The sequence below is a fragment of the Lutra lutra genome, chromosome 6 (genome assembly GCF_902655055.1).
Source record: "Lutra lutra chromosome 6, mLutLut1.2, whole genome shotgun sequence".
Lineage (NCBI taxonomy): Eukaryota > Metazoa > Chordata > Mammalia > Carnivora > Mustelidae > Lutra > Lutra lutra.
Window position 1 is genome coordinate 64585905 of NC_062283.1, and position 7740 is coordinate 64593644.

Consider the following 7740-nt stretch of genomic DNA (forward strand, 5'->3'; position numbering starts at 1 on the left):
CATTTGAATTAGGTTTCCTGCCACCTGAAAGTTTCTAAGTGATATAAACCTAAACACTATTCCTTGCCCACAGATTTGATTAGGTTGGGCTGCCTGAAGAGGTGGGCTTATTTTGTAAAACTTGTGCTCTTGCTAAAGTGCATGGCTATCACCCAAGCTCTGGTGGGTCAGCACCTACTTATCATGTATTAAAGCTCCATTAGGTACTGAGCATTCTTCCAGATCTACAAGTGATCGAAATAGAAGACTTGATCCTTCCCCTCAACAAATTTGTGCTCTATCAGGTGCAAGACAAAATATGAGGCAAGTGTCAAGTGAGTTATGTGGGGGTAGGATCTTGGGGGCACTCATTGTATATTGGGTTGGTCAAGTAAAAATGCATGGACAACAGGGTGTTAACAAGTTCTTAAAAAGTATATGAATAGAAGAAAGGAAGGAAGCTTTATGAAAAGCTAGGAAACCACTTCCCACCCTGGGTCTGGCAGAATGGCTTCTGCAAAAAAGGGTGGCAAGAAGAAGGTTCATTCTGTCTTCAATGAGGTACTGACCAGAGAATACACCATCGACATTCACAAGTGCATCCATGGAGTGGGTTTCTGGAGAAGCGTGCCCCTCGGGCTATCAAAGAGATATTGCCATGAAGGAGATGGGAACTGTAGATGTGCATGTTGAAACCAAGCTCAACAAAGCTATCTGGGCCAAAGGAATAAGGAATGCTCCATACTATATCCATGAGTAGTGGTCCAGAAAACAGAAGGGGTATGAAGAGTCACTAAACAAGCTCTATACGTTGGTTACCTATGTACCTGTCACCACTTTCAGAAATCTACAGACTGCTAATGTGGATGAGAACTAATTGCTGATTATCAAATAAAGGAATAAAACTGCAAAAAAAAAAAAAAAAAGCTGGAACACCATTTCTAAGCAGCTTATATAAACTTTGAGTAATGTATGGTCCACAGAACAGAAATAGAGTTAAATAAACTTCCATATAATTATATCATATAGTGTGCTTTGGATGAGATAATTGTATAGGCAGACAGATGTACCTGGGCAGAAAGATAAAAAATCCGAAAGGCCTAGGAATTAGAGACCTTTTGGGTTACTAATACACTAACCCTATGTAGTTAACAGTGGCATAAAATGTTTAATTGGATAAATTACATCCTTTGAAAGTTGCCAGGTTGTGTGTGTTCCTCTGGCTCTACAGGTTAATTGCTCTGTTAATTTGGAACAGGGCTTGCCTCCTTTAAAACTGACAGTGGATTTAATCTTCATAGTGTCTCTCTTACTTTCTTGGGAAAGCTGGGGTGGAATGAACACTAGACCATGCTCCATGCCTGTTCCTGTTTTTAGAATGAGGTCGACCCGGGTCCCCTCCACCAGGCCTGCTCTCCTGCCTCCCAAACTAGGAGCCCATCGCTTCCTACCAGCTGAGAATGCTGGGGCAATACCCAAAGTCTCTCCCGGTCTTTTACCCTGGTGACTTGGAATCCTTTTGCTGTGTAGCTCCATATTGGTTTCATAGGTGATGCCAGCAGACCCTCATTTCACTTGTTTCTGCTCCCCTTTTTCAGCTAATTCATAAGGGCCTTGGGGAAAGGGGGCCACTCTTTTTTTTATTTTTGCCATACTAATGTCCATTACCCTATCCTACCCTAAGGCCTCACTCAGTGCTTCATCTATACTAGACACTCAGTACCAAGTTTGCAGAAGAAATGGATGTGTATATATAATTCTGCCACTAGATGTTGGAAATTCACCTGGAAACCCCAAGTCCCCTGGGGTCTTCTTCTTGAAGCACTGTCCCTTGTGTCCAGATTTCATTTGTTACTTATCCTCAGCTATATTCCAGCAAGTCTATGTTCTCCAGGTCATCATCACACTCTTCAGAGTGGAGTTCCTGAGACTCTTGCTCATACATCATATGCCATTAGACCAAAAGGCCCCAATCCCACCACGGGTGAGACTTGGGAGGGGCACAGGAATGATGGGGGCAGAGACCTACATCCTGTCTCAGAAAATAAATACAAATCTATAAAAGGATTCCATGGAGGTTTATGGTGGCTTCCTCTGGCAAGTGGCCATCCCGTAAGAGCTTATTTCTGATGTCAGAATTTTCATCTTTTGGGATTAAAACATTTTGTGTTAAACTAAAAGCTCTTTTCACCCATCCCATTAAACGGCTATGTATTATTATCTCAGTGTGAAGGAGTTTGTATGGGCTTTCAGGTGTGCACATGACAAGAGGGAGAAGGGTCTCAGAGGAAGGGAGAAGTAAGTAGGATACACCGATGGAGTGGAACATTCCAAAGTGACAGGGTCAGGTCAAGTGCACAGAGGGCTTGGAGGTCACAGCAGGGAGAATGCGAAGGAGCTTTCTGACTGTCAGCCATGAGTCTGGAGGGAGGGAAGTAACTGAGTCATGGGATCTGGATCAACAAGCCTCATTCATACCTTCCTTCACTTATTCAATACACATTTGCCAAGTGGGTAATACAGTGGCTCATGTATTAGCCAAACGATGGCATTTTTTAGGGAGAAAGAAGTCACTATTAATATCTATGCTGGGATATCGGGAGAACCGGGATGTGTGGTCACCTTAGTAACATCTGCAAGACTTCATGTAGGACAGACATAAACACCCTGCTGTGCTCAAGACACCTGCAAACGAGAGGCAGGATACTGACACAGTGGTAACAAAGATAGCAAACACCCAGAGAATATTTTTTTAATGTGCCAGGTACTGTGCTAAATACTTTTTGTGACTCATTTAATCCTTCTTGTCATTGCTAATGTTATTCCCATTACACTGTGAAAAAGGAGGGAGCAGGCCCCAAATGGAGTCACTTTTGCTAAACCTGATGTCAGCAAAACAAGACTTAATGCTTATAACCTCATTGAAGTTTCAACCCCATAGGAATGTAAGCTTTAGCCAGTTAACATGGAATTGTCTAATCAGCACTAGGAAAGCAATCTACCCCCATAGGCCCTTTCCATTACCCTTAGGGGGCTGACCTTACCTGGAACAACACAAGTGACCCTTAAGTGGGTCCACTTAGATGCAGGATTTTTTTTTAATAAATTCAGTACAATACCATAAATGTATTTTTTCTTCCTTATGAACTTATGAATAACATTCTCTTTTCTCTAGCTTATTTTATTATAAGAATACAGCATATAATTCATATTATATACAAAATATGTATTAATTGGCTGTTTATGTTTCGTCAATAGCAGGATATTAGGTATGTTTTTGGGGGGAGTCAAAAGTTATATGTAGATTTGCAACTACATGGAGGGGGATGGTTAGTGCCCATAAACTTGTATTGTTCAAGGTCAAATGTACATTCTTTGCTGATAATTTCCTTTTTCTGCCCTCTTCTCTGCCTTTAAAATCTTCTCTCTCTTATAGCTCTGTGGGGGTCTTTTCTACTTGGACGGATGGGACAGGATGCTGGACGGGGTGCTGCCTGCCTGATTCACGAATCATTTAATAAAGAGCCAATTTGATCTTCAAATATACTCAGTTGAATTTTGTTATTTAATGACACAGATGTGAACACTTGCCAGCACCAAATGGCTAGGCAGAGGGAGAGCCAGAATTCCTAAGCAGGTTGGCTGGGTCCTGAGCCAGGCTCTTCTGTACTAAGGCAGTGCTGAGGGGTTTCTGAGGAGGGGACAAACTTCCATCTGGGGAAACCAAGTTGGGTTTCCTGGTAAAAACAGCATTCAGCTGCTCTGTAAAGTAGATGAAAAGAGAAGAGCATTCCGGTGGTGGGGGGAAAAAATGGCAGGATCAGAAGCATAAAAGCAGGAAAAATGATCATGTTTGGAAACAGAAAGGATAAGGTTTGGGCCAGGGCATTTTGGAATTCATAATAGCTAACAACTGCTAAAGTCTTACTAGGTATTTTGTCTTTTCATCACCATAGCACCTTGTGAGAGTGTCATTATTTTTATTCCCATTTTACAGATGAGGAGATAGACGCTGTAGCAGGTAAAATAACTGGTCACCCATGGGTCAGAGATGATGCTGGGAAGCCCATCCTAGCAGTCTGAAGCCAGAGGACACACTCTTAATCTTTAAGATTGTACCTTCTTGTGGGATGGGTGACAGAGGACACTTGCTTCTGACTAGGCTGAGGAAAGCTTAATTTATCATGGGTGAGGAATAAGGACATGGGGGGCGGATGGATGAAGGGCCATACTGTTGTCATTCTGTTTTGGGTGAGAAGAATCGGGAAAGCTCATTTTCATGGGGCTGTGTTGGTTTTTAATTTGTTGGAGGAGGGAGTATTTGTCGTGGGTGTCCTTCTTCAAATCTAACTCAACTCCAATAATTTCTCATGAAGCCTACTGTATGGCTTTAATGTTCCCTTTATATAAACAAATGAGATTCTCTAAGCAAAGGATTCAGGATATTAGAATATTAAGTAACTTAGCTGGCCTGTCAAGAGGGTCAGGAAGTGAGATGAATGTGTATCATTATGGTCTTTAAAGTGGCCAGGAATCTTCTGTCACCCAGTTCTACTGAAAATTCTGGTTCCCTCCAAGTCCTTTGAAGAAATGGGGAAAAGGGAAAAGGGAAAGGGGGAAATGTCCTTGATGCCCTTTGAATGGGAGGGAAAGGACTTCCTTATCAATGCTGTGATTCTTCAGCAATGTCCCCCAGCCAGGCTAAGGTTGTAGATCAGTTCTTGTATGGGTCAGCAGTGAGAAGGCTCACTGTCTGGTCCCTCCCATGAAAATGCATTCCTATTTCAGCAAATGCCAGCTCCCCCTGAGTCTGGCACTGCTACTTAAAACGTGGATGGGTTTCCCCATCCCTGGAGGGCTGGACGGTGTTGGCTTGACATTTGTTGCCCCTTCCTTGGGTGCCATACCTATGGGACCAGGTTTAGGTCACCTGGCCCAGTTATTAGGGTTCTCAGAAGTGTTGTCAGCATCTCAGACCTAGTAACACATGATTATAAGTTATTGTACCTTTTTGTGGAAATCAGCTCTTGGATTAAAAAATCTCACCTATTCTCTAACATTTGTAAGATAGCTCTGAGCAAGAGCTTGAGAAATACAATTATCTAAGTACAATGGGTACTTTCTCATCATTTCAAATGCTAGCAATTATAACTCTGGTTTTCTATTCTTCTTTGAAGAGAAACTATTTACATTCATTTATTTATTCAACAATTATTTCATAAATGCCTCCTGTATCAGGGACTAAGTGCATGGTGTGGTCCATGTGAAAATGGTAGAAACCATCCTAGACTCATGGGACTTGCGGTCAGAGGGGATGAGCATGACGTGAACAAAATCACACAGACAACAGAGTGAAGTTGTGAGTAAGTTCGTGAGGGGAATTGCACTCGGTGTTTAAGGCATGACTTCCCGCGTGCATGTGTGGTCTGGGCAAACATGCCAACCTAAGTTTTTTCTCTATAAAACTTCAGGTTTTATATCATTGTATCTGAAAGTCCATTTCCAGTGCTATTAAATTCTCAGCGGTTGCAGCACATCTTTTCACTGGCTTGACTTATTTGCCCCAAATGAATGATAAATTCCAGCTTGATTCCTGGAGCCTTTCAAGAGGTGTTTGGTGATGAACCCAGAGAGATGGAGCTAGGGCACCCCTTTTCCCAACCTGCTGCTTTAGCATCTGTGAATAGCAGCAATGAGCCCACCAGCAGCTGCCAAATTCCCTTCCTCCCAGAGGCTGTGGCTGCGGTGAACTCACTTAAGATGGGGTGGTTTGCCTGCTGCTTCCTTATAAATTGAATCCAATTAGGGAGGAAAAAGTGTTTTCTTCTCTTTAACATTAAAAGGATGGCACATGAGGTAATGCATGGCATCTCCATCCCTGTCTGGGAACATCAGCTTCCTGAGCCCATGCCATGTTCCATCACCACCCTCTCTCACTCGTCACCGGGTTCTGAGCCAACCCAACAGAACTCAGTGCAGGGATCAGAGTTCCACTCCCTCCAGCTTTTATTATTTCCCAGCTCCTCTGCCAGGACTCTCACTGATGTCCATGACATGGGCTCTAAATAGAGACTCAGCAAAAAAGAGGGAAGCGTGTCACAGGTTCACCACTGCTTTGCATTGGGACATGAAATATGAGACTAATGGCTTTTCCTTATCCCTAGCAGCTGCTGCTGCTCTCTTTCTTGGACTGGGAAGATTAGAAGGAGTGACCCTGAGTGTCACTGAATCTGGCCGATCTACCATGTTATGACAACCTGGCCCAGCAAATCAGAGGCAGCTTCTAGGTACCATCATTTCCCTTCAGGAATCCTGCTGGTGAATGGTTCATGTACTCCATCAGAATCTCCCCATGGACCTGTCCCAGCCCTCAGAGTGCTCACAGGGTAGCAGAGGCCACACCGGATTGTTTCAGGGTCTCCTGTGGTTACTGAAGCTTGGTGTTGAGGATGGGAAATGTGGAGCAGGTGGTGCCTTCCTACCCTGCGGAAGAAAGATATCTTGGTAGCTTATCAGAATTGCCATAGGTGAAGACCACAGAGAAGCTATGGCACTTGTCAGTGCAGGACACACTGGGGCACTGGTGAGTTGGTCACGTGGCATTTCGACTAGGTGAGCACAGGCACCCTTCTGTAGGTGAGGGGCACTCAGGGTGGGAAGGCTCGTGTGAGTAGGTTAGGCCCACCCAGGTGCTCTACATCCTGACAGTCGGCTGACTAGGAGCCTTAATGCCATCTGCAAAATCCCTTTGCCATCTACTGTGTTATGAATATGGGAAAACCACTGGGAGGAGACATCAGAGGGCCATCAGAGAGCTCTTCCTGCCATACCAGCTATGTGGACAGATGATGTTGTGCAGGCAGCAGTGAGGTGAGAAAGAGTTAGGGGCGAAAGGCAGCAGGGCAGGCTGGTGTGTACAGTCTGGGCTTCCCAGTGGACGTGGAGCCAGGGAAGCTGAGGAGCACTGGTGCTCCTCCAGGAGAACCTACAAAGCTAGAGAGCCTGGGACTAGGCCTTCTCTCCCCTGCCTCTGTCTGGCATGGTGAGCTTCAGGCACAGGGCAACAAACCCTTTGGATTTCTCCCTTGCTTGCCTGGTGAGGTCAGAGGCCACCACCAAACCGGAAGTCAGCACAGAGCAGCTCACCCTCACCTGTACTGAGATCAGAGCTGCAAGTCCCACGAGCATGGAGCAGAGGGCCCTGAGTGGTTCGTGACTGAGGGTGTCCCTACGGAGGGAAGGCCAGAACGCCCACGTGGGGTTTGTGAGGGGCCCACAGTCACCCGCTTGCCAGAGTTAGCCTCCTATCCTTAACTCTGATCTGGTGTCCACAGGTGGCCTATTTCCTACCGCCAGGTGTCCAGGTGTTAATGAGATGTTCAAGGCCATCTGTGGTCCCAAGTTATCTCCACTCCAATGTGAGGTGTCCTCCGGAGATCGTGCCAGCTTTAAAGATACGTTACTCTGGATTAAGCTCAGGCATTATCAGTCCATAAGAGCTCACTGTTAAACACACACAGCTAATGTTCTATTATTATCTCTGCTACAGGAAGGGGCTCATCAGCTCCTCAGTTCCTTTCCAGCTTAGGAATAGGAAATGAAGGAGAAAGTTTTAGGGGAAGACTGGGGGAGACATGAGTCCCTGAACCCTGTTAGGGCCGATTTAATGTTAAAAACTGTTTAACTATTAAAGGGCCTGCTTAGCCAGAGCGACTCCATATTGCCTAGGTAGCCATACTGTTGTTTACATCCACGGACTTC

General features: G+C 44.9%; 1 pseudogene; it reads left to right on the top strand.

The window, feature by feature from the left end:
* Positions 1-486: 486 nt before the first annotated feature.
* LOC125103087 (60S ribosomal protein L31-like) lies at positions 487-856 on the top strand (annotated as a pseudogene).
* Positions 857-7740: the final 6884 nt, after the last annotated feature.